The sequence below is a fragment of the Triticum dicoccoides genome, chromosome 2B (assembly GCF_002162155.2).
Source record: "Triticum dicoccoides isolate Atlit2015 ecotype Zavitan chromosome 2B, WEW_v2.0, whole genome shotgun sequence".
NCBI lineage: Eukaryota > Viridiplantae > Streptophyta > Magnoliopsida > Poales > Poaceae > Triticum > Triticum dicoccoides.
Window position 1 is genome coordinate 334,631,492 of NC_041383.1, and position 11,773 is coordinate 334,643,264.

The following is an 11,773-nucleotide window of genomic DNA, read 5'->3' on the forward strand; positions in this document are numbered from 1 at the left end:
AGAAGATTTTGTGGAACACCATAGAGATTGGATTTGTAGAACTACCGGATCATGTAGTGATTGGTGTATGGGTTGTTGGAGTGGATTCATAGGAAGGAAACAAGATCTTGGAGTGGCTTACGACGTGTTTCCATAGGAAAAAGATGCTTTATCTTAGACCTTGGAAGAATAGGTTGAGCACTTCGATTGTCATGTTCAAGCTTAGCAGCTTGTATATTCTACCCATGGATTTTTAGGGGTAGGCATACATATGAGTTTGGTGGTTGTAGACATATATGATTTTGTTAGACCTCCTCTCAAGAGTCATGAGGAATAATAATAGCATGGGTAATGATTGGAGCTGACCTACACGAGTTGGTACTTTCAATGGTATAAGGTGATCTGTTTGGAGGACTAGATAGCACAATTGGCATCTCAGAAACTGTGCTCAAGGATGGTATGATAAACATTCACTCGCACACTAGAATCCTTGAAACCCTTAAGCCTTACCAAGCCACATCATGGTAGGATCATGACCTTGGGCCTTGACTCTAGGTCGAGAAGACCCTGACCAATACTCAACCGTGACCACCACCGATAACCCAACCTATACCCTATGTACCCCGTGGGCAACTCTTCATGGAGTACTCGAACAATTTGGTTGTCATTGTTATTTGAGGACATACATGTCCACCCGAAGACGGAAGAAGAACCATTCAGCTGGTTAGGGAATTTCTGAAGACCGCCATGTCAAGGAGGAAGAACCATACCAACCACCATCGTCAAGGAGTGAACTTTCTCGTCGGAGACCACGTGTATCTGCAAGAGCCACCTCTCAAAGGAACCAAGCATTTCCATGTCAAAGGGAAGCTCACACCAAGATTTATTGGCCTTCTCCAAAATCACTACAAGACAAAGGGCAAACGGCTACCAGCTAGGATTACCACCTGAGTCACCAATGTGCACAGTGTTTTTCCACATGACACCACTCCAAAAATGTTTCCGACTTTCTAACTATTCCGGTCTCTACAAGGACATTGATCACTGAGCCATCGACCTCTAGCCCGATCCAACCTGACCTAACGCGAGAGACCCCTTAGCAACTTGGATCAACCGAGAGTGTCATACACGAAGCTACAACAGCAGGTATTTCAAGATTCAATGGAGCACCACACAGAAGCAGAAGCATTATCAGGACGTGAAGACTGCCCCGCATCTAAGTTCCGTATTCCTTTCCACGCCTAGTTTGGGAATCTCGGGGACGAGATTCTTGTAAGGGGGGTAGGTCTGTCACACCCTGATTTTCATGGCACAACACTTAAGCTAATAAATCATAATAAATTGTGGTTTGACAAAAACTTTTGTGTGTTTTGGTCTTTGCTTGATTTGATTTTTTCTACTGTTGGCAAGTGCTCTAAAAATCAAATAAATCCTCCAACTCTTATACTCCTTCTCCTAGATCCAAAAACCTTGCCCAATGATCATGCCATATGTATAGGACATAAAAATAATTTCTTCCAAAAATAATTTGGCCAAATAGTATTTTCAAAAATTAGTTTTCCAAAAACCCCTAAATTGAGATTTGCACTGCAAGTACTTAATTAACGACAGTAAAAATATTTCCAAAAATATTTTTGACTCCTATTAGATATAGGACACCCATAATCCCCAAAAATATAATTTTTAAACTTATTTTCTTATTTTATTTAAAGGCTTTTTCCCAAGGCCAGAAATGGTCTTCAATAGGTTAAAATTATTTTAAAGCTTCAAAAATATTTGAGAAAAATCAGGGAAACTCAGTGGACATATATTTTCTATATATAAGAGTTTCAACACATGGTCATGTTCAAAATATTGGTCAAAACCCTCAAAAACCCTTTCTGGATATTTCAAGCTTTTGAAATATTTACAAAGGAAATATTCTCCACAAATTCCAAGAAAATTCTAGCATGTCAAATATGACATGTTGGATGATCTTGACAAGTATCATGTCTGGGAGAACAATATAACATCAACAAATCCCCTCAACACCATTTCTGTCCATTTTGAAGTTTGAGCAACTTTACATTGCCAAACATGTCCAAATGTTCTCAAACCTTGTGAACATGCTCAAATGGTCTAATAATTCATCTAGGCCAAATGGTACAAGTTTGAGAAAATGTTATCATGATCAAAGTGCCCCAAAACCCTTCCTGTCCAGAACCAAATTTGAACAACTCTACATTGGCAACTTTCTCCTTTTGATCTCAACTTTTGTGGACATGTTCATAACCTCAAATGATGACACTAAACCAAGTGGTGCATCAAGGAGAATAGATTTGCATGGCTAAATCTTGGAAAGTCCATTTCTAGGGTTTACCGAAGTTGCATTGTCAACTTTCTTCAAATGAGCTCCAACTTGGTGATCAACCTCATTTCTATATGACACTTGATCCTGTTAATCTTCATATCATTTGGAATCCATTTGCTTGCCCAAACCACCATCAAACACCTTTTGGCAGAAACTTAAAAAGCATGTTTCGTCCATTTCCTCTAATCTTCATGTGCTCAACTTGTAAAATCCTCAAATAATCCAAATCATATCCAAATTTGATGATTCAAATTTCTAGTGACTCCATAAATCATGCTCTACCTGGTGGTGCAACATGCACATTTTTCAGGAAACCTTATCTCACACAAATTAAATAAATTCCATTTTTTCATTTCTGTGATGAACTTTAGAAAATCATAGAGGACTCATTTTTTATCCAAATTCCATGATTCAAAATCCTAGATGTCTATAAGTTCAAAACTTAGTTTTGGAACATTTTTACTAATACTTTCTGTATCACCTCAAATAATGGTCTATTTCTTCATGTATAGCCAACTTTGCCAATTCATAGGAAATTCATTTGAGCTCCAAATCCAGTGAAACCAACTCCTAGATGCTTCTAAAAACATGGTTTGTTAAATGGGTGCCTTTGCTCATTTTTCAAAAATATGTTTCTGTACACTTCTTACAAATCCATAAACCCCTTGATTCCATCATATCAAAATGTTCAGAAATAACCACTGATCCAATTCCAATGAAACCACTCTGGTTATTTTTATATAACCCTAGAAGTCCTAGTAAAGTCAAATTAATATTTTTAGAGCACTTTTATTTTCTTCCTTGTGGTGTTGCTTATTGTGATTGTTTCCAACGTTAGTTGACGAAGTAGACGGAGTACTTGGAGAAGGACTAGAAGATTTCAAGACTCTGATGAACCAGGCAAGCAGCCCTTTGACCATGATGACCCTTTTTATCATAGTAACATTTCTTTCCGTGATTTTTTGAATGCATGATATCTTGAATGGCAACCTTGCTAGGTTTGCCTTCATTGCACACCCCGTCGATACTTGCATTGTTCATGACTCTATCCTTGTTTAGAGTTGTGTTGGTGAGTTGTAGAAATATGCTATGGTTGTTGGCTGAGCAAAATGGGTCAGGATTATGCATGGAAAGGAACAGGTGTGGTTGACATACTTGCAAATAGCCCAGCGGGTGCCACTAATGCCCCTGGGAGATGATGATGAACTAGGTCACTACTTGGTGGAGAGGTAGTGTACCGAGGCTTGATGAAAGTGTTGTTTACAGAGACGGAGTAGATTTAAGATTTGTTGACTGTCCCAACCCTACATGCGCAACACTCTACCCTTATATGGGAAAGGGCATTATTGATTACCTAGGTCGATACTATCATGGTGCCCACATTACTAGTGATGGGGGTGACATGAGGTCACTCTCGGGATGGGGTCGTGCTTGGATAGGCGGCCATGACTGTTTTCACAGGGCACCGGACACACCGTTGGTCCCTGCATGTATGTGTGATAATGAAAAGGGCAGAGTCCCAAGATCTTGATGTTTATACACAAAGTCCGTGTACCAACGAGTGGACCCTATGTTAGTGTCACCTAGGGAAAGATGGTGATCAGGTGCTTCCCCCGAGTACTTGAGGTACTGCGGGATCATGGACGACACGAAATCTTCCCGGATCTTGTGGGTAAAGTGTGCAACCTCTGCAGAGTGTCAAACTATTCGAATAGCCGTGTCCACGGTCAAGGACGGTTGGGTGGTGCTCCTTAGACTATGTCCATATGTTTCTGACAAACAACACAGTTTGGTGATATTGATGATGTGACTCGTGAGGAAGTCACGATGAGATTGAGCATGAGTTGTTCATAACTCTCTCGATGTTGATGTCTATAACCTCCTGATACTTGTTGTAGACGCATTCATGTCCTTGATAAATGTTGATCATACTTGGATGAGAAAAACTAGCTTTCCGCACCATGCCAATTAAGCAGTAGAGCTTTGCATAATTATTTTGTTATCACTCTTGGGTTGGTTGTGAGTACATTCAAAGTACTCATTGGCTTGCCACTAGTTATTTTATTGGCCAGGCATGAAACAACAAGATGTGATGAAGAACACTTCGGTGACGAACACGCGAGCTAGGACGCTTCCCAGTGAGAATGCATGTAGGGTTAAGGCAGATGGCATGGATCCAAGTTATCGACGAAGATTTCCGCTCCTATGATATACTCAAGACTTGACCATAATGGTCCTACTTGTGTAAAACGGTATGTATGGATGTAAGACTCTTGTTATTTGGCTTCTGTGTGTTCAGTGAGGATTGATCTCTGGGATCACTGTACACGTGCATTCGGTGATCACGACTTATGAGTCGGGGTCCCCACATCAGCACGTCGCCAAAGGGCGAGTGCTGGAAGATATCCGCAGCAGTGAACTCCATTACTGGAGCCCAACCAGGTTCGGCGGGCTCGGGAGTGCGCGGACTGGAACCTACAGCCGGATACGAGTCCAGGGGTCCGGTGTCACAGTCTTCTTTGGGGGTGAGGCATGTGTTCGGCTCTACCACCAACGAGCGTGAGGCCTACGGGGCGGGGTCCATCCACCCATCCTTGGGCAATGCAATCTGCTCCGGATTTAGGTCCGGGGCTCCTGCAGGGGTGATATCCCGAGCATTGTCCGACAGAAGGTCTAAGCCGTGCTCATCGTGATTTTTCGGCGCTCCTGGCGCAAGGCCAAACACGTTGAAGATCATGTCTCAGCGGATATCAGACGTGTAGTTCAGGTTTCCGAATCTGACTCGGTGGCCAGGGGCGTAGCTGTCGATCTGCTCCAGATGGCCAAGCGAATTGGCCCGTAGTGCAGAGCCGCCGAACACAAAGATCTGTCCGGGGAGGAAAGTCTCACCCTGGACCACGTTGTTGTTGACGATTGAAGGGGCCATCAAGCCTTGCAGCGACGACATAGAGGAACTCTCAATGAAAGCATCAATGTCGGTGTCAAAACCGGTGGATCTTGGGTAGGGGGTCCCGATCTGTGCGTCTTAGGCTAATGGTAACATGAGGCAAGGGACACAATGTTTACCCAGGTTCAGGCCCTCTTGATGGAGGTAAAACCCTACTTCCTGCTTGATTGATATTGATGATATGGGTATTACAAGAGTTGATCTACCGCGAGATCGTAGAGGCTAAACCCTAGAAGCTATCCTATGATAATTATGATGCTGATCGTCCCTCTAAGGACTAAACCCTCCGATTTATATAGACACCAGAGGGGGCTAGGGTTTTCACAGAGTCGGTTACAAAGAAGGAAATATAATATCCGGATCTCCAAGCTTGTCTTCCATGCAAAGGAGAGTCCCATACGGACATGGGACGAAGTCTTGAGTCTTGTATCTTCACGGTCCAATAGTCCGGTCAAAGCATATAGTCCGGCTGTCCGGATATCCCCTAATCCAGGATTCCCTCAGCCTCACCGCCTCCTACTACTCCCACCACTGGCTAGGCCATCCCTCTACTCACCGGCACCCCCTGTTATTCCGTGGCGACGGCAGCCTCCCACCGCAGCCGAACCAGTGAACCCTCGTACTCCTCTCTACGTGGGCATCCACTGCCGCGTCTTCCCTAGCTCTGCATGTCCCCTTCCTAGGACTCGCCATCGTCCACCGCCGTGGTGCTCTCGGCGCGGCGTGGTCAATATGGTCAACAACCGACTTCCATAGGAAGAGTACTGTATGTGGAGAGGCTGACAGCTGGGTCCACGGCAGCAGCAAGGAAGTGCCTCCTTATTACGCACAAAATAATTATTCCTCCACCTGACAACGGGAACCCACCGGACAGGCCACTGTATTTCACAAAAAAAACGTTTCCCCCCTGACTGCTGGGACCCACCAGCTACATCTTCGCATGCAAGGAAGTGCGTCCGGGCAAAAAAACCGATTCGCCCCCCTGACTGCTGGGACCCACCAGTTACATCTTCACACGTAAGGAACTGCCTGACAGTCGGGACCAACCTGGTCGAAGCGTACGTAGCGTTGTCATTCTGGTCGCGAACATGTACGTACATACTGGTGGATGAAGAGGCGCGCACGTGTCATAGTAGAGGCGCGCACGTAGCATGTACACGTACGTACAGCGGCCGGTGTGCAAGAAAGAAAATTCGGCCACATACGTACATATGGGCGGGGTCTCGAATGCCTAGTCGCGCATACGTACGGCCAGGGCTCATGTACATGGCTGGGTCGAAACGGAGAAACTGCATCGTCGTCGTGTGATACGTCTCCAACATATCCATAATTTATGAAGCATTCATGCTATTTTATTATCTTTTTTGAATGATTACAGGCTTTATTTTACACCTTTATATTACTTTTGGGACTAACCTATTAACCGGAGGCCCAACCCATATTGTTGTTTTATTGCCTGTTTTAGTATTTCGAAGAAAAGGAATATCAAACGGAGTCCAAACGGAATGAAACCTTCGGGAGCGTTATTTTTGGAACGGATATGATCCAGGAGACTTGGACTTGAAGTAAAGGAAGCTTCGAGGTGGCCACGAGGGTGGAGGGCATGCCCACCCCCCTAGGCGCGCCCCCCTGTCTCGTGGGCTCCTCGTGGCTCCCCCAACCAAGTTCTTTCGCCTATATATTCCCATAATACCCTAAAACCATCGAATACAAAGATACATCGGGAGTTCCGCCACCGCAAGCCTCTGTAGCCACCAAAACCTCTCGGGAGCCCGTTTCGGCACCCTGCCGGAGGGGGGGATCCCTCACTGGTGGCCATCTTCATCATCCTGGCGCTCTCCATGACGAGGAGGGAGTAGTTCACCCTCGAGGCTGAGGGTATGTACCAGTAGCTATGTGTTTCATCTGTCTCTCTCTCTCGTGTTCTCTCTATGGCACGATCCTGATGTATCGCGAGCTTTGCTATTATAGTTGGATCTTATGATGTTTCTGCCCCTCTACTCTCTTGTGATGAATTGAGTTTTCCCTTTGAAGTTATCTTACCAGATTGAGTCTTTAAGGATTTGAGAACACTTGATGTATGTCTTGCCGTGCTTATCTGTGGTGACAATGGGATATCACATGATCCACTTGATGTATGTTTTGGTGATCAACTTGCGGGTTCCGCCCATGAACCTATGCATAGGGGTTGGCACACGTTTTTGTCTTGACTCTCCGGTAGAAACTTTGGGGCACTCTTTGAAGTACTTTGTGTTGGTTGAATGATGAATCTGAGATTGTGTGATGCATATCGTATAATCATGCCCACAGATACTTGAGGTGACAATGGAGTATCTAGGTGATATTAGGGTTTTGTTTTATTTGTGTCTTAAGGTGTTATTCTAGTACGAACTCTTGAATAGATTGATCCGAAAGAATAACTGTGAGGTGGTTTCGTACCCTACCATAATCTCTTCGTTTGTTCTCCGCTATTAGTGGCTTTGGAGTGACTCTTTGTTGCATGTTGAGGGATTGTTATATGATCTATCTATGTTATTATTGTTGACAGAACTTGCACTAGTCAAAGTATGGACCCTATGCCTTGTTTCCTACCATTGCAATACCGTTTACGCTCACTTTTATCATTAGTTACCTTGCTGTTTTTATATTTTCAGATTACAAAAACCTATATCTACCATCTATATTGCACTTGTATTACAATCTCTTCGCCGAACTAGTGCACTTATACAATTTACCGTTGTATTGGGTGTGTTGGGGACACAAGAGACTCTTTGTTATTTGGTTGCAGGGTTGCTTGAGAGAGACCATCTTCATCCTACGCCTCCCACGGATTTATAAACCTTAGGTCATCCACTTGAGGGAAATTTGCTACTGTCCTACAAACCTCTGCACTTGGAGGCCCAACAACGTCTACAAGAAGAAGGTTGTGTAGTAGACATCAAGCTCTTTTCTGGCGCCGTTGCCGGGGAGGTGAGTGCTTGAAGGTATATCTTTAGATCTTGCAATCGAATCTTTTTGTTTCTTGTTTTATCACTCGTTTAGTTTATAAAAGAAAACTACCGAAAAATGGAATTGAGTGTGTCTCATACGCTTCGTCTTTTTAATATCTTTCGTGAGTATGATGAAAAGGAAAATTGTGCTCAAGTGCTAGAAGAAGAATTACATAGAATGCTTGGCATGAAATATGTGAATGATGAGCATGATTTCAATGGTGTTAGTATGAATTCCTTGAATATCCATGATGCTAATGATATGCAAAGCCACAAGCTTGGGGATGCTATGTTGGACGAAGATGATATGTTTTGCCCCCCAAGTTATGATGAGAAAATTTATCATGATGAAAGCATGCCTCCTATTTATGATGATTATATTGATGAAAGTGGGTTTGGAAGAGTAACAACTTTAGGAAGTAGTGATCCCACTATTTTGGAGGATGTTGAATCTTATTGTGATGAACATGAAAGTGGATTTGGAGAGGTCATGACTATTTAGTGATGAATCCACTATTTCGGAAGAGGTTCCAATTGATTATGAGAACAAAGTTTCTATAAATGATGATTATTGTGATGACTTGTATGCTATTAAGAATAATGATAACCATGAAACTTGTCATCATAATGTATTCAATTGGATTATGCCTCACACGATAATTATTTTGTTGAGTTTGCTCCCACTACTATTCATGAGAAGAATTTTGCTTATGTGGAGAGTAGTAAATTTTCTATGCTTGTAGACCATGAAAAGAATGCTTTAGGTGCTGGTTATATTTTTTAATTCATTCATGATGATATTGAAAATTATTATGAGGGAGGAACATATGCTTGTAGGAATTGCAATAATGTCAAGTTTCCTCTCTATGTGCTTAAAGTCTTGAAGTTATGCTTGTTTTACCTTCCTATGCTAGTTGATTATTGTTTACATAAGTTGTTTGTTCACAAAATCCCAATTCATAGGAAGTGGGTTAGACTTAAATGTGCTAGTCATATGCTTCATGCTGCTCCCGTTATGTTTCAATTCTTATCTTTTGTGTGAGCATCATTGTCATCATCATGCCTAGCTAGAAAGGCATTAAAGAAAATCGCTTGTTGGGAGACAACCCATTATTTACCCTTACTGTTTTTGTGTGTCCACATGATTATGCTACTTTAGTAATCATGTGTTACAGATTTCGTTTCAATAAAGTGCCAAGTAAGACCTTTAGGATAGCTTACGGTGATAGTTGTGTTGATCCTGCTGAAAATCAGAAACTTTTGCACCCAGTAAATTAGTTTTGTTAATTCACAAAAACGTGCTTTCGTTCTGATTCTTTTTGCTCTGGATTGGTACATAAATTTCGGAGGACTTCCTAATTTAGTAGGATTTTTGGAGTTCCAGAGGTATACGTTTGATACATATTACTACATACTGTTCTGTTTTTGACAGATTCTGTTTGCTATGTGTTGTTTGCTTATTTTAATGAATCTATGATTAGTTTCGGAGGGTATGAACCATAGAGAAGTTGGAATACAGTAGATATTACACGAATATGAATTTAGAATGATTTCATTATAGTACCTAAGTGGTGGTTTTATTTTCTTATACTAACGGAGCTTACGAGTTTTCTGTTGAGTTTTGTGTTGTGAAGTTTTCAAGTTTTGGGTAAAGATTCGATGGACTATGGAATAAAGAGTGGAAAGAGCCTAAGCTTGGGGATGCCCAAGGCACCCCAAGGTAATATTAAAGGACTACCAAGAGCCTAAGCTTGGGGATGCCCTGGAAGGCATCCCCTCTTTCGTCTTCTTTCATCGGTAACTTTACTTGGAGCTATATTTTTATTCACCACATGATATGTGTTTTGCTTGGAGCGTCATTAAATTTTGTTAGTTTTGCTTTCTGTTATTTAGAATAATGTTTTGAATCTTTATTTTCAATAAAAATGTCAAGGATAGCCTTTATCATGCTTATTTTGCTAGTATTCATGTTGCTGTTTGAAAACAGAAAGTTTACCACTGTTGCAAAAATTCCCTAGAAAAGTCAGAGAATGATATAATGTTGAAACTTTTTTCATAATGAGCTCCAATAAATATTATACAGCGTAGTATTTTTCTCATAATTTTTGTAGTTAGGGAAGTATTGATACTTTTGTATTCTTTACAGACTGTACTGTTTTGGCAGATTGCTGTTATGTTTGCATTGTTTGCATATGTTTGCTTGTTTAATGATTCTATTTGAGGATAGGAGTATTAAATATGAAGAGGAATTTACTATGCAATTTTTAATAATAATTTTAGTGATTTGTCACAGTAGAAAATGATAAGGTTTTGCATTGGTTTATACTAACTTATCTCACAAGTTCTTGTTGAGTTTTATGTGGATGAAGCTATTGATAAAAAAGAGAAACCATGATATGAGAGGAATTAAGGAGACACAAATGTTCAAGCTTGGGGATGCCCAAGGCACCCCAAGATAATATTTCAAGAAGTCTCAAGCATCTAAGCTTGGGGATGCCCCGGTAGTCAACCCACCTTTCTTCTTCAACAACTATCAGTTAGTATCGGTTGAACCTAAGTTTTTGCTTCTTCACATGAGTTGTGCTATCCTTGCAATGTCATTTTTTTGTTTTGTTTGATGTTTGAATAAAATACCAAGATCTAAAATTCTTAAATGAGAGAGAGCTTCACATAGTTACATAATTATTTAGCTACTCATTGATCTTCACTTATATCTTTTTTGAGTAGTTTGTCATTTACTCATGTGCTTCACTTATATCTTATGAGTAAATGGTTGAATGAGTTGAATGTCATAAATCTGAAATTATATATGTCTCACATGCTTACCCCATTGGGAGTAATGACTTCACACCTAAGAAGTAGTGGTGGTAAATTTATTAAAGGTTAGCAAGCATTGTATTGGTCATTTGAACAATTCATGAAAGAATATTAAAGGACGAGAGATTCCACATATAAATATACTACCTTAGACATCTTCAATGATTGTGAGCACTCATTAAGTATGGCATGCTAAAGTGTTGATGTTGGACAAGGAAGACAACGTAATGGGTTATGTTTTCTCACATCTTAGTTAAAGTATATGGTCATGGATCATTCAAACATGTTGAGCTTGCCTTTCCCCCTCATGCTAGCCAAATTCCTTGCACCAAGTAGAGATACTACTCGTGCTTCCAAATATCCTTAAACCCAGTTTTGCCATGAGAGACCACTATACCTACCTATGGATTGAGTAAGATCCTTCAAGTAAGTTGTCATCGGTGCAAGCAATAAAAATTACTCTCTAAATATGTATGATCTTTTAGTGTGAAGAAAGTAAGCTTTATACGATCTTGTTATGGAAGAAATAAAAGCGACAGACTGCATAATAAAGGTCCATATACAAGTGGCAATATAAAGTGATGTTCTTTTGCATTAAGATTTTGTGCATCCAACCATAAAAGCGCATGACAACCTCTGCTTCCCTCTACGAAGGGCCTATCTTTTACTTTATGTATTTTACTTTATGCA